The following is a 22,614-nucleotide window of genomic DNA, read 5'->3' on the forward strand; positions in this document are numbered from 1 at the left end:
AAGGACACGTCCACCTTCCCTGACTCCTCCCTGACCTGTCCCAACTGACTCCCTTGCCTCCAGCCAAACCTGTTTGGGCAGCTCCTCGCCCAGTGGCCAAACACGATAGCATCAATGCACAACATACCACAAACCATTCACCGCGTACAGATCATGTTTTCTACACACATACACACCTGTCCACGCTCCCTGTTTATGGCCAGTTTTATGACTAGGAGGTGCCTTCTTTTATTGGGGCTTCACCGATATCTGATGAGAGTTCCGGGCCTGGCTAGGTAATCTATCACGAATTGGACATCTAAAATACGGGCTTGCCTACATGACTTCGCTCTTTTGTATTATTGTAGAAATATGTGTATAGCCATATCATAAACTCAAGAATTCTTGCTTGCAGCTATTATTTCTGTATATAAGGAGAAGGCTGGTTCTGTAAAAACGAACAGTCTCCTGAGAACACATGACCCGTGTTTGTCGTGCTTCTAGGACACCTGTTACTTGGTAGCTTCCAATAAAACTTGATCTCTGACTCGACTAGAAGACTCCGTGTTTCTGTGGTCCGGAACAGGGAGAACTCAGAGGTCTTCGGGTGTTATCCCCTGGCACCAAACGGGTTCCTAAAAACCCGTTACCTCAGTTGGCGCCCAACTCGGGGCGGTATCAAGCGGCGACGGTCCAAGCCAGATGTTCGTGAGGAGCTTCGTGTGAAAATTCCAGAGGGCGGCCAGCCACTTCAGCGACCCCTGTATGTCGACGTGGTTCCGAAGGTCTTTGCTGCGAGGTTCCCCGCGTCCCGACGGCTACGAAGGACTGCTGCCCTGACTATCGCCTTGTTTTGGACCCAGTGATCCTTGGTAGAGCGAAACGATAGACGAGTCTTCTAGCGACGTCACCGATCTTCAAATACTTCAGTTAAGTATAAGTGGAGCGTCTCCCAGTCCTTAGTTTTTGGTATCCTTGAGATACGCTTTGATTTGGTACTTGCAAGCCCCAAAGCCGAAGGACTTGTGTATTCACGAGAAATATCGTAACAGATAATCCTTTGAAGTTTGAAGCTAGACTAGTGAGCAAAGATGCCTGGTTTTAGCAGACTTGGAAACTTGTTTTGTCTTGGTTATAGTAAGGACTCCCGATTAGAGGATTCCTGTCCGGTTCCTCCGATCGGAACTCCAACATATGAGTTATATATAAAACACGGCGTAGGTCCTATCACATATAATGAAGTGTGGATAAAATACACCTGCAAGGATGGTGTTTTAAAATGGCCCCAGTATGGTAGTTTCGACTCAGAAATATTAGATAACCTAGAGGTCAAATTATTTAAGAGAAAAGCCCGGCCGGCGATGTTTGACTCTTTCCGCTTATGGCGCAAAGAAGCCAAACAGAAAGAAATAAAATTAGCAAAAAAGAATAAAAGAGGTATGTCAATGGTGCAAGCTGCCGTTGCATACAGGGATAACGAGGAAGAGCAAGAAAGCGAACAAATACTTAGGAGCAAGAAACTAGCAGTAGATAAATGCTACCCGATGTTACCAAATAAGGGATAGACGCTACTACAACGCCAAAACATTTTACTATACCGCGCCCCGGCGCACGTAACCCAGCTCTTGCACGAACACCAGCTCCTCTTCAGCTGGTTTCTACTTCTCCGGCGCAGCCTTCTCAAGGGCCGCCATCTTTGCTACCTACTCCATCTACTTCTACGACTTTGCCTACAGCTCCAGCTATTGTCTATGATACTACGTCTGCTACTACTTCAACTTCCTCTGCTATTGCCTCTACTTCTTCTTTGCCTCAGCCTGTTTTTTCCGATGCACTTGCTCCTCTGCAAGGTTCTCCTTCTATTAGACAAAGAGTGACAGGTACCGTCACTGGTCTGCTTTCACCTTTCTTCGGGTCGCCCAAAACGACCCCTAAAACAGAAGATAGACAGTTACGTAGTCAATTGCCTGATTACGAGGAAAGAAAAGTGCTGAATGAACTAGCCCGTAAATGGATTACGGATACTGTTAGATATGATGTTCAGTCTGTTATGGAAGTTTTCCGTCAATGGAATGCACCCACTCAGAGATACGTATTCGAAGAAATGTGTGTATATCTGGGCGAAGATGTGAAGACAAATGATCCCAAATACACAATGAACGAACTATGGCGTACACGCTTTAAGTTCTATGAAGGTATGATTATAGGTGCAGATGTTGAGAAAGCGATAGAGTTATTGCTCTCTTATAGGAGTAAGGGAAACGTCTCTAGATCATGTCACGAAGACGATGCACCAGGTGGAAAAAGAGCGAGACAGTACCCCATGAGAGAGGTTCCTCCGGTTTGGAGGGAAGGTGATGCGAATGCGAATCCACCAATTCTGCCTCATTTCCAGCGTGTATGGGTACATGTCCCCTGGAAAAGATCCGATGTCTTAGCACTCAAGCAGACACTGCCTGATCCTCGTAAAAACCCGACTGGGTATTATAAGGAGTTATCACAAACTGCAAGCTCATGTATAATGAATTTAGCGGATATCGACATGTTGTTTGGGAACGTTGTTCCACATCCTCTATGGAGCAAAATACGTCATACGAACCATGACCAAGAACTAGGTGACTCATGGGCGAACATTGCCGCTATAGATGCTAGACAAATTGGTGGTTCTAAACCTGAGCCGTTAATAGCTGAACTTCCCGGTAGAATTATCGCGTACATGAAAACGATAATGCCTGAAGTAAGCGTAAACTGGGACAAGCTATCTGCGTGCAAGCAGAAGAAAAATGAGAATGTGTCTGACTTTTTCACAAGATTTGAGGAGACTTTCACCGATCATAGTGGTCAGGATATGGCTACCGAGGGTGGTCAAAGATTGTTTGTAGACAAATTCGTACATAATTTAATACCTGAACTGTGTAATAAACTGAAAGATTCAGAGAGTGCTTGGGCTGTCTCTACGTCAGCGCAAATTTTAGCTACAGCCCAGTACTATGAAAATAGGCGCAAAGACGAGCTAGATAAAGTCGACAAAAAGACAAAAGATTTAAAAACTAAAGTTCTTCTCCAGCAAGCCTATCCGCCTCGTACGACTAGTCAGCCCAATTTTCAACAACAACAGCAGTATTCGAGAAACGCGCAAGGAAACGAGTTTTCCCATCAGCGTATTGCTTATGGCCCGAATCAATGTGCGTATTGCAAGGAAGAGGGTCACTTTAAAGGTAATTGTCCGGCTCTTGCGCGACGTTTGAGCGGTGCTTCAGGTGTAAGGGGACGAGGTGTTCAACATGCCCCTAGAGGTAGGGGCCGTGGAAATTTCACCCAGAATACAACTTCTTTTTCGCCTCAGAATTCGATGAACAGCTTTGACCAACAGAATAATGCGTCGTCCAGGTCAGCTCAGTACTATGCTGACGACTATTACACTGAACACGAAAATGAGGGTAACAATTGCTAGGACAGCCATGGACAAAGAGAGGGAGTTGTTTCAGTTCCAGTAGATCAGCATGGACCTTATGTCAAGGTAATTACCTCAGGAGTGTCAGAGCCATTTCTGCTGGATACTGGTGCTACAAAAAGTTCTATCATGCACTCGAAACTTCCTGGCGCACCTTTGTCTGGCGAAATGAATGTTTCAGTAGGTTTCTCTGGCGCCCCTGTTAGAAACCCGATGTCCAGTCCTATATCTCTTTCTATTGGCCCGTGCGAATTAGAAGTACCCCTCATTCTTACAACAGGTTGCGGTGAAAATTTGTTAGGTTTGGATTTGCTAAAAAGGTTATATGCGACTTTGTACTGTTCCCCCTTGGGAGTACAACTTACTTTAGGTAAGAAAGTCATTTCTCCAATGTATTTGTCAAAGGACAATATTCCGAATGAATTGTCATCACTTCCTGATATACTTTGCGCTAATGGCTCTAATGATGTAGGTCGTTTGGAGATAGCACCGTATGTCATAACATTGAAAGCCAATGTTAGGTTGCCACGTATTCCCCAATACAAAATATCTAGCGAATGCGAAAATGCATTATTGACGATTGTTTATGACCTGATTGATAAAGACGTCATCGAAGAAACAACAGGAAATGTTTGTAACAGTCCAGTTCTGCCCGTCTTAAAGCGTACTGATCCTTTACAACCGCCTGTGTACAGGTTCGTGATCGACCTCAGAGAAGTGAACAAGATAGTTATCCCACAGTTTCCAGTTGTCCCCGACATTACTGCTTTATTGACGATGGTTCCAGCTTCAGCAAATTGGTTCTCGGTGATTGACCTGAAGAACGCTTTCTTCAGCATCCCAATTGCTGAGGAGAGTAGAGATATTTTTGGATTCAATTTAGGAGGACGAAGCTTCCGCTTCAAGTGCGCTCCTCAAGGCTACTGCGAAAGCCCATCAATATTCAGTCAGGCCCTGAAAACATAACTAGACACGATTATTCTACCGAATGGTTCAACTCTGATTCAGTACGTAGACGGTCTGCTGATCGCTGCAGACACTGAAGAGATTTGCAAGAAAGGTACGTTATCATTATTACGTAACTTATGTGACATAAAGCACAAAGTCTCTCTTTCCAAACTACAATTTTGCCGACAAGAAGTAACCTACTTAGGTCACATCTTGTCGAAGGAGGGAAGGAGACTGACACCAGAAAGAATACAGGCAATTGCAGAACTGAGTGCCCCAAGGACACAGAGAGAGGTTCGAGCCTTCTTGGGCATTACATCGTACTGTAGACAATGGATACCGAATTTCTCACTACTAGCTAAACCCTTGCTGGCACTACTCTGCAAAGACACGCCAAATCCTATGCCTTGGTCTGAAGATTGCCAGACGAGTTTCCACGAGTTGCGTGATGCATTATGTTCGGCTCCTGTGTTGGGAAACCCCAACTACAGTAAGCCTTTTACATTATATGTCCATGAGAAGGAAGGTTGTGCATTATCAGTTTTAACACAACATTTTGGGGACAGACAGCGCCCATGCGCGTATTTTTCGGCAACTCTAGACCCTGTGGCTAAAGCCCTACCAAGTTGTCTGAGGGCTACCGCCGCAGCAGCTGTCTGCATCCGACAATCCGCTGGATTAGTCATGAACAATACTCTGATCGTTATGGTTCCGCATGCAGTAGACATTTTACTAAACAGGACGAAGACACAACACCTTACTAGCGCTCGACTATCCAGTTACGAACTTACACTGCTAGCAAGTCACATCCACATAAAGAGGTGCGATGCACTGAACCCCGCAACGTTATTACCCATTCCGACAGAAACCGACAAGTTTGATAACCATGACTGCTGTTTTAGGACAGAAGAAGAGACAAAAGGGAGAGTAGACTTACAGGACACTCCCCTTCCTGAATGCAACGATACTTTATGGGTTGATGGTTCATGGTTCATGTTTCAAGCTGCCGAATGGTGATACGACTGCAGCATATGCCGTAACGACATTACACACCATTATAGAGACCGCGCGCATTTCCCATAATTCTGCACAAGCTGCAGAGCTAATTGCGCTTACCAGAGCATGTGTGTTAGCGAAAGGAAAGCGAGTGAATGTGTACACTGACAGCCAATACGCCTTTGGTGTGGCTCACAGTTTTGGGAGATTGTGGCGTGAACGTGGGTTTCTTACGTCACATGGTGCAAAGATACAACATGGTCAGTTAGTTAATGAACTCCTCGAGTCACTGACCTTGCCGCTACAAGTTGCCATTGTAAAATGCAGTGCACACAAAAAGATTCAGGATGATGTTGGCCGCGGGAATGCATTTGCAGACGAGGTTGCGAAAGAGACTGCAAGGAACACAATGAGTCGGATGTATGTCGTAGGTCCCGCTAGATGGATTACTGATGTGGGAATGTGTGAGGACACCATCGAAAGCGTGAAATCTATACAAGCCGAGGCAACTGAGAAAGAGGTGAATGAATGGAGAGAAAGTAAAGGTAGATTAGATGCGAATGGTTGTTGGGTCGAACTGTCAGAACACCAGCGATCGCTATTACCTAACGCATATGTACTTGCAGTAGTAACTATGGCTCATGGATTTGCGCACATCAGTTCGAAAGGAATCTGTAAAGTATTGGCCCCAGTATGGCAAAATAGCAATATCCCTAAATATGCAGAGAATGTGGTCAGAAACTGTATGGTGTGTTTGAAGTACAATCCCGGCAGGGGAACCCCAACTCCAGCTGGTCATTTTGCGCCTCCAACGTATCCGTTCGAGGTTTTGCAGCTCGATTTCATTCACATGGAGAGATGCAACAATCTGAAGTATGTGCTCGTTGTTGTTTGCGCTTTCTCCAGGTGGGTGGAAGCATACCCCCTTAAGGACAATACTGCCTTGTCAACTGCCAAAGCCCTTGTCAAAGAGTTCTTCCCGAGATTCGGCATGCCTAGAATCGTCTGGAGTGATAATGGAAGTGAATTCGTAGGACGCGTGATGAAGAGAGTGTGTGAGTGTTTAGGCATACAACAAAAGTTTCACTCTGCGAATCACCCCCAATCAGCTGGATTAGTAGAATGCTACAATGGCACTTTAAAGCTCAAATTAGCCAAGATCCAAGCCTGTACAGGTCTTAAATTGCCTGACGCCTTGCCCCTAGCACTCTTGTCAACCAGAATGACCGTCCATTCCAGGTTAGGACTTAGCCCCCATGAGATAGTGTTTGGCCGCCCAGCCAACGTCTGGGGCGTGCCAAGGCCAAAGAAACTCCGCGAAATCGAGCACCCCGTACTGCTTGACTATTTGTGCGAATTAACAACTAAATTGCGTGTTTTACACCAACAGGTTCACAGTTCCTCTCCGCCAGCCTCTGACGATCCAGGTCACTCCATCGCACCCGGCACATGGGTCTTGGTGCGGAATTTCCAGCGCACAAACAACGGACAGCCGAGGTGGACCGGACCATACCTGGTACTTCTTTCCACGAGATCAGCTGTTCGGGTGGAAGGCAAAAAGAACTGGGTGCACGGGACCCATTGTAAACGGGTCCCTCTGCCCCTTCCATACGACCGGTGGGTCAACGAAGGAATTGCCGACTCCGAGACAGAATCCATACCTCGCTTCATCCCTTTCAGCGATGCACGTTTAAAAGAAACTGGTACCGAAAAGGAGAGTGATCATATTTTACAAGGACTTGTGCCACCGTCTATGCAGTTGGACACTACCGAACCTGAGACATTGTTTGAAGACCACACCGTACCTGGGAAACAACAATATAATCTAAGGTCAAGACAAAGAGACAAATAAAAAGCAAACTAATGTGATTTCCCTTCCCCCAAGAACTATTTTTGATTTTTTCAGCTCTCTCACTCTCAGGAAACTTGCTCATTTTTGATTTTCGAACCGCCATCCGGTTCTGCTGCTAGGGTCGCGGTTGAAGTCTGGGGAGTGCAACTGGGGACGTTTTAGGTCAACGGTTCTGGTTGGTCCAAGGGAGTTACCCCGGACTGAACAGAGCGCACTCCCTGGCAGAACCAACCTACCACCGCGGGCAGCAACTAGAGGATGGAGTTTCCTAGGGTAAAGAGACCTACCAGACTCACGAACTTTGAAAGACAATTATGCACTGTACTGGCCAAAAGAAGGTTTTTGATAACATGTATTTTAATGTTGTGTAGCATAACGATGTTTTTGACTGGTTATACTCTATTCGTATTCCAAGTTACTTTTTCAAATGACACCCGGCCACCAACTCCTCCTACTATCTCTCCACACTATTTTCACCCTCTACCTGAACACGAGTCTGCCAGAAGACTCGAATTTGTAAATAACTCATTCATTCAACTTCTACACCAACACCAGTCCATAATGAACACATCGAACTGTTGGGTATGCGGACTCATGCCGCACACAACGGATAAGGGTATCCCATACTTCATCCTGCCATTCAGTTATTATGGTTCTCTGTGGGCTTTCCAGACCATGTTCCTATTCGCCCTAGAACCATACCCGACCCGTTCTACTGAGAGTGATTCCAGTAACAAGGCACTAGTAGCAGGGATAAGAAATATGAGTAGAGAGTTCGACACCTATCTTACGATTCCCAAAGATGAACTCACTCCGTACACTCGTTGGAACGTAACTAAATATGGGGTTTACCTGAGTAAGAGCCAGACAGCAAAGAAATCCCGCCCAGTTTGGATAGTACCCAACCGAGGTCACTTATGTTTACAAGGTATTGGCAGGGATCCCAAAGCACAATTAGGAAAGAGTATATGTACGGAAACCTATGTGTTCGCTTCCCGAACTTCCCCTATACTATTAGCAGCCAAAGGCACGTATTTCGTCTGCCATGACCAAGCCTACACCTGGTTGCCCCCTGACTTCTCAGGTACATGTTTTATCTCATTTCTGCTGCCTCCCACCTACACGGCCAGAGCAGATTACCATCGGACAAGGACAGCTAGAGGGGTCGTGAGTAAAGACGACACCGCGGGTGAGGAATTCGCTGACTTCGCAAAGGGTTTTCTGCCATTTTGGGGGCCTATGGTGAACAGCAGGAATATTCGCCAGTTATCGAGGATAGTTGAATCCGCCGTGATTACAACGGCCGGAGCCCTTGGCAATTTGACGACCGAACTTCAGTCGGATCGACTTATGACCCTTCAGAACCGAGTTGCCCTAGATATCATACTCGCCGATCGTGGTGGTGTGTGTAGAGTGATCCAATCCAGTTGTTGCATTTTCATCCCTGATAACGCACCGACAGTGTACCAGGCCATCTCTAAGCTACACGAGATATCTGGTTCCCTTCACGTAGAAAAAGGGGACTGGTCCTTACTAGGGTGGTTCTGGGAACTGATCGCTACCTGGGGATGGAAAACACTGATCTTCATTGGGATGATCTTAGCACTTCTGTTTATGTTCTGTCTGTGTGTACAGTGCGCTCCTGCACTATGTGGCCTTTGTGCTACCTCATGTGTACGGAAGCCTGTGTCAAGGGACGAACTGAGCAACAGAATGATGCTACAGCAGCATCTCCACGAATTCCTTCATACAGATTTAGACTCGGATTAACATGGATTATTGCCTTATATGAGGGCAAAAGGAGGGTCTGTGGTTCTGAAATTCTGGACCCTACTGTTGTCCCGGTATCGAGGTCCGATACCCGTGTCCCGAAACATCAACGTACCATGACAAATTTGGTGTCGACGAACCGATAATGATTAGGACATCATTCCTATGCATTTGCGTCATGATCGAGACATGCTAACACCTCTGAATCGCAGTTTCCGTCCCGACCCTTCAGACTCCATTTTGTAAACGGTATCCATCTTGTGTCTTGCCCTCATGATAAGTCAATTAAAGGTCGAGCTTGATCTAAAAGGACACGTCCACCTTCCCTGACTCCCCCCTGACCTGTCCCAACTGACTCCCTTGCCTCCAGCCAAACCTGTTTGGGCAGCTCCTCGCCCAGTGGCCAAACACGATAGCATCAATGCACAACATACCACAAACCATTCACCGCGTACAGATCATGTTTTCTACACACATACACACCTGTCCACGCTCCCTGTTTATGGCCAGTTTTATGACTAGGAGGTGCCTTCTTTTATTGGGGCTTCACTGATATCTGATGAGAGTTCCGGGCCTGGCTAGGTAATCTATCACGAATTGGACATCTAAAATACGGGCTTGCCTACATGACTTCGCTCTTTTGTATTATTGTAGAAATATGTGTATAGCCATATCATAAACTCAAGAATTCTTGCTTGCAGCTATTATTTCTGTATATAAGGAGAAGGCTGGTTCTGTAAAAACAACAGTCTCCTGAGAACACATGACCCGTGTTTGTCGTGCTTCTAGGACACCTGTTACTTGGTAGCTTCCAATAAAACTTGATCTCTGACTCGACTAGAAGACTCCGTGTTTCTGTGGTCCGGAACAGGGAGAACTCAGAGGTCTTCGGGTGTTATCCCCTGGCACCAAACGGGTTCCTAAAAACCCGTTACCTCAAGAGGGAGGAGAGAGAAAGGGAGGAGAGAGGGGGAAAGGGAGGAGAGAGAGGGAAAGGGAGGAGAGAGAGGGAAAGGGAGGAGAGAGAGGGAAAGGGAGGAGAGAGAGGGAAAGGGAGGAGAGAGAGGGAAAGGGAGGAGAGAGAGGGAAAGGGAGGAGAGAGAGGGAAAGGGAGGAGAGAAAGGGAAAGGGAGGAGGGAAAGGGAGGAGGGAGAGAGAGAGAGAGAGAGCGAGAGAGAAGGAAAAGGAGGAGAGAGGGGGAAAGGGAGGAGAGAAAGGGAGTAGGGAAAGGGAGGAGGGAGAGGGAGGAGAGAGAGGGAAAGGGAGGAGAGAGAGAGAGAAAGAGAGGAGAGGAGGAAAGGGAGGAGAGAGAGAGAGAGAGAAGGAAAGGGAAAGGGAGGGGAGAGAGAGAGAGAAGGAAAGGGAAAGGGAGGGGAGAGAGAGAGAGAGAGATAGGGGGGAAAGGGAGGAGAGAGAGAGAGAGAGAGAGAGAGAGAGAAGGAAAGGGAGGGGAGAGAGAGAGAGAGAGAGAGAGAGAGAGAGAGAGAGAGAGAGAGAGAGAGAGAGAGAGAGAGAGGGAGGGAAAGGGAGGAGAGGGAAAGGGAGGAGAGGGAAAGGGAGGAGAGAGAGAGGGAAAGGGAGGAGAGAGATAGGGAAAGGGAGGAGGGAAAGGGAGGAGAGAGAGAGAGAGAGAGAGAGAGAAGGAAAAGGAGGAGAGAGGGAGAAAGGGAGGAGAGAGGAGGGAAAGGGAGGAGGGAAAAGGAGGAGGGAAAAGGGAGGAGGGAAAGAGGGAGGAGAGAGCAAGAGAGAGAGAGAGAGAGAGAGGAGAGAGCAAGAGAGGAGAGAGCGAGAGAGAGAGAGAGAGCGAGAGAGAGAGAGCGAGCGAGCGAGACACTGACTGTCGCCTATGCACATCGATTAGCAAAGAATTACCTGGTGCTATAGGAGTGTGCAGCAGTGAGCGGACTGCACGTGCCTGTCAAAAACCCGCAGATCTCAGATGTGTTGCAGAGTCCTGAATAGCGGAGACCACATCACGTTGTGCGTAGATCTGACAGATGTCGGTAGATCTGACAGATGTCGCTGAGTCCTGAATGGCGGAGAAGACCTCTTGAGCTTCTCCACAGCCTGGCATATCTCACACGTCACGGAATCCTGTGCCGTCAATGGCAGAGAGCACCTCATGGTTTGGTGCCGCTAAGCCTGTGGAACTCAAGTTCGTGGCACGTGGTGGTAGGCTCCTGATGGCCACATGAGTTTGGGGTGGCTGTAACCCTATGCATATGATGTCCGCGCCAAGGGGATGGTAGGTGACTGACGGCCATATAGCTGAGGGTGCGACTAACCTTATATGCAACTTTTTGTGGACTCTTTATGGTGGAGACCCGTGGAGCGTTCGGCACTAGTCAGCACCGGCAACAAAGGATGTGACGTTGTTAATCTATTATATTTGCGTGGTCACATGGCCTGTGCCGTATGTGCCGGTGTAGTGTAGTTCCTATATTCCCAATAGGCTCTCAGGGATGTGGAATTCCTATAGCCCGAAGCCCAGGGCATATTGTTTGGGGTCAAGGGCATCAAGTTTTAATGTGTATATTGTCCTTGGGACAAGTAGTACAAACCCTTTGGCTGCCAGTTTGCAGTGCCACATTATGGATCAGGGAAGGGCACTGTCAGTAGTTAAGGTAATATTTTTACCCATGTGTTAATGCTGTTCAAACTTGTAATTGTGGTTCATTAATTGAAAGCCTTTATTATTATGATCGCTCTCTAAGTAAATGTTGTAAGCTGTGACTGCACTACGGACAGTGGTTGCAGTATAAAAATGTGTACACACGTTTTCAAAGTTTAGCAATTTGAGGCTGTGTATAATGCTCCTAGAATGCTCTCTGATTTGATGCAAATATTTGCAGAAGCTTGAAAGCAAGATTGATGATTCTTTGCTTAAAAAATAAAAGTTCATAAAAAATGAAAGCAGGAAAAAAACAGAACGCTAAACTACTGTAAAATTTCAGGTACCATTTCTTTGCCGCATAATTTAGTAACAACGGTTGATGCATGCTAGCATTTCTCAAAAATATTCATAATGGAAAAAAATCAGTGTCATTAGTGGAAACAAAAATAAAAAAGCATTGGCAAAGCCAGTGGGTCTGAAATTGGTGGTCCGCTTTTTAGTTTTGTCAATATGTGAATTGTTTTGGCATTGTTTTTGTAAAACATTATTGGTGTGGGAGCTGTCTGGCACTCATCGTTATAACAAACATTGGAAAAAGCAAAAAAAGTTTTTGGTCTCAAAAATCAAACACTGCTACAGTAGTTACTGGCACTGAACAAAACTACTTTGTGTGCCAATATGCTCCTTGTGACAGAGGAGAATGCGGTCACTCACAGTGAAGCCACCCGATACAAAGAGAGAGACAGAATTTTAATAAACGCAAAAGGTCATTGTCGACGCCAGACCAAATTAGGGGATCAATTATTAAAGCCTCAAAAGTGTACCTATGGAATATGTCCTTGCATTGAGTGCAGCTACATGGCTTTCGTGAATTCCCAAGAATTTATAGAAGCAGGACAAGAAATAGTACTCCTAGAAAATATTTGTGAACTGCATTTTAGCATGAGCAAATATGCATGTGTAGATTTGCTCATGCAAAAATCTGAGTGTTTGCAGGTTCACTTTACCTTCACCCACTTTTTTCCCAACTGTGGAAGAAGGTTTACGTCTGCCATTGTCAGGAGTAAATTTCCAACTTTTCGCAGTAGAGGAAAAGATTAGAGAAGAGATGTTGAAAACCCTTAAACATGCAAGTTAGTAGGTTTGCACAGACTCAAATGGGCATTCTAACCAGGAATATATTGCTTACCACTACCTTCAGCCCCAGTATGTGGATCTGCGGAAATGTGTCAACATAAGGGGAATGAAAGTATTCAAGCACTACTATGGTATAAGCCCTGGCATAATCAGAGAGGCTACATCATAGCTCTTATATAATGAGATTGCTGCCATAATTTGTCACCGCACTACATGGCACCAAAGAGACAAGTGGATTTTTCTACAGGACAAGCAGATTTATGAAGCAACCTGCCCCATGGATAAGTAGATATTTCAATAAATTCCACGCCCCTGGGCTCTGCGCATTGGAATCATATACACTATAGATTTGACATAGGACTGCGGAGAACCACGCCTCCGCTTAGCCACAGGTGATCGCTGCCCCGCCTTCCGTTATGGTGGAGTGCTCTGCCGTTTAGTAAGGTCGGCGTCCCCTGCGCACTCGTGTCCTGGTATGCTGGGAAGGTGAAAGGACTGCCTCGATGAGGGTTTCTGGAGCAGAGCGGCAGCTTCTGTAGATATCGTGCCCGACGGTGTGCTCAGAAAATAGTAACAATTTTGCAGCAACCGATCCGAGGAGGCAGAGGTTTTGGCTACTCACGGACTCACTTGTTCCTAACAAAATCCGGGGACATAGAGTACAGTTCTCTGTGCAATTAATAAATCACGGCTTAATTCAAGTTGTGAACCCTGCTGTCCGCAGTGTAGATCGAAGGCAGTAGTCGGGACAGACATAAGTCTGCGGTGCTGGGTTCGTAGGGGGCCTGTGTGGAGGATGCCAGCGGTCAAGGTGGCAGCCACGTGCCAGGGTGAGGGCCGCTGCTCTGGCAGACTCGTTGGTATACCCACAAGTGAATCACGCCCAGGGCCTGGCCTATTTATTCATACTCTTACTCTGGAATGGCATACTTTGGACCAGCCCACTCCGCTTCTGGGGGGGTGGGGGGGTGGGGGTGGGAAGACGACGACAACACAGCTACATGACCGAGATCTTCCCAACTGTCTGAGGTAACATGTTGCGTCCACTGTGCATTTCACATCAAGTATTAATAGTATATTTCCACATGGAGAGGTTTGTGCTTTGCATGGTGAGGTCTGTGCAGCACATCACTGGTACACTTGGCATTGTGTGAATTATTGATGGGCGAGCCTCCTTCACACATACTTGGTTGCCACATCTCCCAACATTAAGCTATTGTGCGGTTGAGGGGATATGGTATTTTGGGAAGGTCCATTGTCCTGTTTTGTGCTGATTTGGTTGTAGTAGCGGGGGAGTGGTCGGGGGGGAGGTTCTGGTGGTGTGGTGCTGGCTGTTGTGGCCTTGTTGGGTGTCGGAGCTGCATGATTAGTACCTCTATCTCGTGTTGGTCTTTAGTTGTGGCTGTGCGTTGGGTGTAATTCACGCAGCAGACAGTTGAAGTCCTTACATCAGTTAAAGGTTGATGTTAATTTGTTACTGGTAAGTCGGCCTATCGCCTGTTTTTAGATCGCACTGCAGATTTGGCTGGTTGTTGAAAATATGGGTAAGTGGTGTTTTCGTGTTTTTTTTTGCACGAGAACGCCTAGTTTGCATAACATTAGCGTTAGTTGTGGCTCTGGTTTGTGGTGATTTTGTTGGCGGAAGGTATCGATAGAAGAGTGTGGAGAGTTGCAGTTTTCTCCATGTTGAGAATGGGATAATTAAAAAACACAGAAAAAAAGAAGATATGTTTAATGAATATTATAATTAGAAATTAGTATTTAAAAAACCTGAGATTCACTGAAAAAACATGGGTTTTACAGACATTATAGTTAAGAATAAGCATTTAAAAAAACCTTTGAAATTCACTGAAAAAAACCCATAGGTTTCAGGGACGTTATAGTTAGTTGGACATTTCACTCATTCAAAACGATAGAAATTTCCCTGTTATAGTTAGTTGAGCTAACTATAACTCGCGCCCCCGCAATGCACTGCTGATGACGTCATATATTACATCATTAATGACATGGCAGTGCCATCACTGATGACACCATCCACGTGAAAATCTGATGCACCTTATCCAACCCTAATATAACACTTGATAAACCCACTGTAAAATACAGACTGGAATTTTCGAAACCATTAACACACCAGCCATAGAGCCCTTCACAGATACAGACTTGAACACGTATATCCAGTGAATTATCCACTCACATATCTATGCACAGAGTCATAGCCCTCACCCACACATAGAGACACTGAGTTACCCATAGAGCTACTCAGACAAGCAATGAACAGCTGATATAGATCCTCATTTAGCGGCTAACGAAACCATGCTACCGCTTACACACCAACTGAGAACCTAAAGTGTGTGAATGTCTGTATCAGTTGGTAACACATGTATTAAGGAATACATAATTAATCAGTCACTTATACAGTCAGTCGTACACCTACTTAATCATGCATCCTGACTGTTAGACACACATTCATTGTTCAATACACCTTGGCACATATATATAAAACATATTTTCATTTTATACAAACACAGTCACTGGATGATGTCATCAGTGATGTCCTTTGAGATGTCATCAGTGATGTCACTGACCATGTCATGAATGAAGTAATATGTGACATCAGCAGTGCATTGCGGGGGCGCGAGTTATAGTTAGCTCAACTAACTATAACAAGGAAATTTCTATCGTTCTGTGTGAGTGAAATGTACAATTAACTATAACGTCCCTGAAACCTATGGTTTTTTCAGTGAATTTCTAAGGTTTTTTAAATGCGAATTCCTAACTAGAACGTTGGTTAAACCTATGTTTTTTCAGTGAATATATATATACATATATATATCATCCAACAAATGTATTAATATAGTCTTCTTTAACACAACTATAATTTTAAAAACTTTAACGTCCAAACGGTATAGTGCTCTGTGAAATGGGAACACGGTTAAAATAACAGACTAAACTGAGTGACTACATGGTATTTTTTATCATTAGCTGGGTTTATGTAGCAACAGTACTGCGGCAATTCAAAAGTGAATTGCAAAGATGTTAAATTAATAAATTGAATGATCCGGTTTTTCTTTTAAGTCATAGTTTACCCAGGTTCCTGTTCTGTGTAAAGGTTAGGCCTGTCAATCTATTCTGTAGCAGTTCTAACACACAGTTGACTGTTCAGGCCTGCAAAGGGTCTCGGGCATGTGTCAACACATACTCCTTAAGGAGCTGTGGAGTAAAGGCTTCCACCAGAATAATGACATTCAACCTTCACACTGGCAGTGAAACCCCACCTGACCTGATGATACTCCATCACTAATACACTATTTCACACTACGTGACAATATGTCATAATATAAATTTGTAAAAATGTATTTACAGAAAACTAAATTATGGCCATACTAATCTACATAGCTCACCAAATGCAATAATTAACTACCTTTGCTATCCAGAAAATCAATTAATTCAATAACAAGTCTGTTCTTCGACTCGTGCCACGTTTTTCTAGATTAATTGCACTATGACCCTTAATCCGATTTGAAAGCATTACACTATTTGCATTTCACACAATCAGCCGAACAATAATGGATCCTAAACAATAAACTGTCATTGACTGCATAATATTATTCTAGACCCTGCACATCAGTATTTTCCAAACCAGAATAACAATATTCCACCATAACACAAAAATATTCTAAAAGTAGTACAATTATATTTCCTACTGATAAAGTGGCATTTCACCTTATGCACAGTGATGTACACATACACACACACACTTCCATGCCCTTACAATGGTTTTGCACAACAGGACAATTATGTTCTACCAACTAAAAAGATGTTTACTCTAACTTTAAGCCTCACCCATAATTTTCCTAAAACTTTGCAATCAATTTAAAACGTTTTCATTTTTTTAATTTCGTTTACAATTGTGTGTTAATGTTTTATGTGCGATTTCGCACCGATTCATAAACCATCCATGAGGCTGAAACCCATCAGCAGATGCTTGTATTCAGGTTCATAGGGGATTCTTCCCAGCAGGTCAGCAAAGACTGTGCTTTATCAGGTTTAGCAAGAATGCAGGCTCACTAAAGTGATGCTTCCCAAGTAATGGTAACTGGAGAGGGTGTGCAGGCACTGTAAGTAATAATAGGTGCATTTACAAAATAGAATTCCGTCATTTGGAAAAAAATCTTTGCATTTCTACGAATACTAAATCCAGAATTGCAAAGGTGGCACTTCCACAGATTCAAAAAGATATTTCTCAGGATCCTCAATGAAGCCTCGTAAAAGTAAATTTCTACTCCAAATAAAGTGGATACATTGTGCTCGGAGAATAGGACGACTGAGCAATTAAACTGATATCTATATAAAGCCTGCTGCATGGTCCCTTCAATAATACTACTGCTACTACTACTAATAAAATAAACATTTTCCATATCACTTATTTTGACAGTTTTGACAATTCAGAGAACTTCAAATAACAGTTGTTGCCACTGCCAACCCAGAGATGAAACCCTGAGTTGGCCCTGAATGGAATTAAAACGGTTACTACTGTCCAGCCTCAGACTGATGAAAGCCTGCATTGACACTAATGAAATTCAAACTCATGGCCCCCCTGCCACAAACATCAGTAGGAAGTGCTTAACTCAATAAACTCTGTTGCCAGCTATTCAATAAGAATATTTTGCAAGTATTTTCTTTTGCCAATTGATCTGTGGCCAGGAAGCATAGATTTGCACTTCTTTTACTACATTTGTTTATTAAAAGTGTAAAAAAGGCAGTCTAATAAACCGATTGACAATGAAACATTTCAATACCTCGACCACAACACAATAACCATAGTAAAAATAAAAAACAAAAACTACAATAAATGTGAATTCCTCCCGGTCTAAGATCATGTTCAAGAAAATGTGATTAAAATACTCTCTAAAGGAGCTGAAGAGGAGAAAAACGACATACTATTGAAAACAATAATTGTATAAACTACATGTAAGCCCCCTTTCTATAATCTCTGCAGTCTCAAGTCCAGTAGAAGGGTAATCTTTTTTTGTGCATTTTTTTTTTAAACTAATGTCACATCTTGGTTTCAAAATGGCAGAGGATTGCAGCTCATTTTAAACTTAACATGCTTTATAGGTGCGTAATGATTATATATATATATAAATAAATAAATATATATATCTTGAAGCACAAAATTATGAAACCATGTAACATGCAAATAATCCTGCTGTGAAACAATCATAAGTAATTGAAAAAGTTATTTAGAAAGCCCTAACAAAAACACACTTTTTTCCATCTTTCTTTTTAATATAAGTAGTGGGTTTTTCCAATACATAAATGGAGGAAATGTCTGACTCCAATTTTAAAAATGAGCTAGGAGCAAGATAAAAAGGAAAACAGCATTTTTTTTTAATCAAGAAGTGTAAAAGCAAAATTACTAGGGAACAGGGACCACAGATGAAGGAAAAATAGGCAAGTCCATTTGACTGGCTCTCTCAAAACACCACCCCTCCCCAGGTGCCAAATTTCATTGTGTTCATAAAATTGATGTTGAAGTAGTCAAATTCCTCAGCATGGAACATCTTTATTAATTACTTTTGTCTTCCTCCTCTGATGTACATGCATGTTTTTCTTTTCACTCAAATATTATAATAGAATTTGAAAAAAAAATGAATATAGATTAACCGGATGTTATCAATGAAAAACCAAAGGTATTTACGTTCTTTAGCCTAAAATTTCTTCAATTTAGACTTTCTAAAATTGAAAATGGCATTTTAAACCTGCTTTACAAAAATTCATTATTGCAACCAATCTTTCTGAAGAACGGGCATGGAGATAATACGTGAACGATAGCACTGCAGCCCATTGCTAGGAGTTATCTCAGATGTTAAAGGCACTGAAACTGAGTTATTTCCACAAGCTATAGGTCACAATGTGAAACATGCTCTTTATTACCTGCTAAAGCTAGAGTCAGGTGGGATGTTATAATGGTGGGACATTCCAACCACCAAGGGTAGAATGTTACAAATTAGAGATTAAGAAATGGAAAAACAACAGTAAAAAAATTTGCAGACGTAAATCTATACCAGGCATTACTGGCCATAAGACACCCTACTGTCTTCAATAGAGCTCTCAACATTCCAACGCAATATGATTTTTGTGTAAAATAGGTATATTTTTTCAAGGTTTGTTTGAATAATAGTTTAGGAATAGTTTAAAAACTGTAATATACTCTCCTAAACTGTTCTTATTTTTGTTGTTTTATGTTTATATGTGCAATGTAAAAAATATGAGCCTTTACTAACTTTCTATTTTTTTTTACCTATACTGATATTCAATTACTGTTAAATGACATCCCTATGTATGCAAAATATTTCAAGAGGCAATGATATATGCATATTTCTATTAACAAACCTTGCGTTAAACTCATTTTAACCTGAAACTATTTATTTCTCTCTAATGGCACGTTTAAAACCATGATAACACAAACATTTTAAAATTAATTAAGAGTATAACAGATTAATTTCCAGCTCTACATCAAAAAAAATGAAATCGCATTCAAAGAAAAAAAACTGTACATATACAGCGTGTACCTGACATTCTGGGTCAGTAATACGTTTTTTCTGCGAACTCTTCGGGGTTGATTAAAATTAAAAAAAAAAAAAAAAAAAAAGAGTAAAGTCATTCACAAAAAAATAGTCGTGGGAATTACCTCCCAGCGACTGTTACTTTTCAAATGCCCTTAGAGGTTCCATCGGCTCTCCGACGCCCCCTCGCGCACGCCATACACCGGGCAGACGCTCACCCATACTCCGTCGGCCCTCTTTCCCCCTCGTGACCCCCCCTAGTATCTGAATAACGAATTTCGAGCGCCGCTGCGATTGGTCGTAGAACGGACTGGGCGGGACGGTGGCGTCTCCCCTGCTGCTCGCAGATCGTGGCGCATAGTCTCCTCCTCCTTGATTTGCATAACGGCCTAAGCGCGCGCAGTGTAGACAGACGAAAGCTCGTGAGGCTGGCGGAGAAGGAGAGAGCGAGCAAAGGAGCACGCGCCAACCCCCGTTATCGCTGACGCAAGGGGACTGACCGGAAGCTGGCAGAGCTGGGCAGAGTAACGGTGGCAGCAGCAGACAAGCTCGGCGGGAGGCCCCCGAGCAGGTATCTCACCCTATCTCATCCTTCCCTTTACAGAAAAACCACCCCCCTCCTTTCACCCGCTTTTGTAAAAGATGGCCGCCGGAGCGCGCGCACATGCGCTGTGCGTCCTAGTTACCCTGAAGCTTGTGACCCTTGCGCTTAGCAGAACCTCCTGCGCGTGCTCCGCCCGCAAGGGGCGCCATTTTGCGACTGCACTGAAGAGGCGGCCGCTATAAATGGAAGTGAAGTGGGAAATAAAATGAAGGCGGGGCCTCTTTATTGACGCTTGATGTATCTTTAGGTCTATGGCGGGAATAGGAGTGCACTACTTGGGCGAATATTGCAATTTGGGAGGCTTGCAAATAGCACCTGCATATTTATTTATGGCTGTCTCGTGGAAACATCCCGTACCTGTCTATTTATTTAGGGTTTGTGTTAATGCAGCATATTCTTATTGTTAGATTTGATAAGTGGCTTGACTGTCCACTTTTGCAAATGATAGACCCTGGGACTAAAAACATGTTTGGTGTGTGGGAATGGATCAATTGTAGTGAAAGTTGGGCGGGACATAATTCCTCAAATAAAGTGGGGGTATATCTATCTATCTATCTATCTATCTATCTATCTAATGCCTGTCAGTGAAAATACATGTGGCACTGGTCATCATTACTTGAGTGAAGATACTTCAGTATATAAAATAATAGTGTTTATTGTATTCAAGATACTAGTTACTTTACAGATGTGAATGAACAGTTTCTCCCATACTTATTGTTGGGGCTTCTATATATATTGAAAATGCATGGCATAATGTACATCTTAGTGTGAACAATATTCTATTGCTTTTTTTTTGTTGAAGAGTTGCACACATCATGTCCCCTCTACCTTCTTTATGCATACTACTAAATAGCATATGTTATCCAGTACATCTGTATTTGCACTGTGTTGTCACTTGTGTGTATGTTGATTTATATGAAGGTTTGTTACCAACTAGGCCAAACTTTGTAGCGTAAGCCTCTCTCCACCCCCAAAATGTGCTGGCTTTATTTGTCTATTTAGGGACTCTATTGACATTGATAAACTACAAGCCAACAACTATTTTTTTGTCCTTTGTAAAGCCATCGTCTGGCCTTTAGGGTGCCTGGTCTAGTTTTAATGAATACCCCAATATATCAAAACCACATTAGGATCCTTGGGCGTGTGTAACTGAACCAAAATCCACATTAATACTGTAGTATTTTCATTTGCAGGTTAATCATCTATGATTATCACTTCCAGTTGGTTGAAATTGGATACTCTAAACAACTGCAGTAAATAAAATTGCATGATATCCATCCAAAGTGCGTATTTAGATATAGATTTGCCATGCCAGTAAAAAATAAATGTGCCTCAGTAACACATTATTTAGATCAACAGTATTAATACATGCACATTCACCCATTTGTTACTAATGTGCTAGGTCAAATTCCATGGTATTATAACTGTATAAAAATAATTTGATATTCCTAATAGTTACCAAGCCCTTCTAGTGCTGTAACTTCCCCGTAATGTAACAGAACACCATAGCATAAACTACATATGCAGTCTTGAGATATGGCCCCTCCCTATACACAGCAATTGTTATAGTATATCCTATACACCGCGATTGTTATAGCATATCGCAACGCATCTGCTTACGATTGATATATACACGTGTGTGTATATGTGTGTGTATGTATATATATATATATATATATATATATATATATATATATAGTTGCCTTGCATGAGACCGCACACACAGTAAGTTCACCACTTTATTGAAGGCAAGCAGGTTACACAGACTCAGCAGGAATCCTCCCTGGGGAGCCTGACTCGTTTCGAACATCTCGTTCTTATTCATAGGCAAATCACAAACGGAGCAGCCACAGCATTGCAGGGTAGCTATTTAATTTCACCAACATCCCGCCCCAATGGGCGTGTACCAAAGTGCCTTCTGGACGTTGCAGTTCTGCAATGACAAATAGAACCCAAGTGGATGTCGCTGACATCCAAAGTTATTAATAATCCACACCAATGAGTAAACCCTTAGCGAGAGGTCAGAGTATACTGCCCATGTCATCCAACAATCAGGGAACCTCACCGCTCTGTTGGCTACCTTATTACAAAGTAGCCACACATCTGGATTTCCTCGCAGCAGTGCAGTCTCGCGGCTGAGCCAAGCCGCTATATGTGAGAAGAACAGGTTGAAGGTTCTTCGGAATCGAAACGCGTTGTGGAATAAACGGTGGATTGGTACTGTGACGGATTTTGTGTGTTACTGAGAGCGCGAGGATTTACGCTAAACTTTGGGAATTGATATGCCGGTGCGCTCCGTCTGTGTGTGCGCCACTCTCCTGGGGTTCCAGCAGTCCGGAAGGAGCGCTTCTGGTGGAATATATGTGTGTGTATATATATATATATATATATATATATATATATATATATATATTTTATTGGTTCCTCTCACGCAATGAGTTTTTGAATGTTTTGCATATAATTGTGTGAAAATGTAACCTCCCCGACATTGACAAAGGCGTGTAGCCGAAACGCGTCTGTCGGGCCGTTTGTGTTGTGATCGAATAAACTAAGAAAATTATCCCTTTGAGTGCGCCTCAATTTTTGCTCCAGGAATCAGATGGAGTTTCACACAGGAATATATATATATATATATATATATTTATATATATATATATATATATACCGCTCACAGCTTGATCGGGTGATCGT

General features: G+C 43.3%; 2 protein-coding genes across 18 annotated transcripts in view; one reads left to right on the forward strand and one right to left on the reverse strand.

Annotated features, from left to right (window-relative positions):
* Positions 1-19,577, reverse strand: part of LOC144752260 (uncharacterized) — a 413,494-nt gene extending 393,917 nt beyond the window's left edge. For 8 of the 14 annotated variants that reach the window (XM_078640286.1, XM_078640284.1, XM_078640273.1 and 5 more), the window contains exon 1: positions 19,445-19,526. The gene's annotated coding sequence lies outside the window, so the exon portion shown is untranslated. Of the gene's footprint in view, positions 1-19,325 lie in introns of all 14 variants that reach the window. The other 6 variants (XR_013594108.1, XR_013594110.1, XR_013594109.1 and 3 more) reach the window with 3 other exon arrangements.
* Positions 19,578-19,698: 121 nt separating this feature from the next.
* Positions 19,699-22,614, forward strand: part of ATF7IP (activating transcription factor 7 interacting protein) — an 815,446-nt gene continuing 812,530 nt past the window's right edge. For 2 of the 4 annotated variants that reach the window (XM_078640236.1, XM_078640253.1), the window contains exon 1: positions 19,699-19,890. The gene's annotated coding sequence lies outside the window, so the exon portion shown is untranslated. The remainder of the gene's footprint in view (positions 19,891-22,614) is intronic. The other 2 variants (XM_078640244.1, XM_078640260.1) reach the window with 1 other exon arrangement.

Source organism: Lissotriton helveticus, chromosome 1_1 (assembly GCF_964261635.1).
Source record: "Lissotriton helveticus chromosome 1_1, aLisHel1.1, whole genome shotgun sequence".
NCBI classification, from domain to species: Eukaryota; Metazoa; Chordata; class Amphibia; order Caudata; family Salamandridae; genus Lissotriton; species Lissotriton helveticus.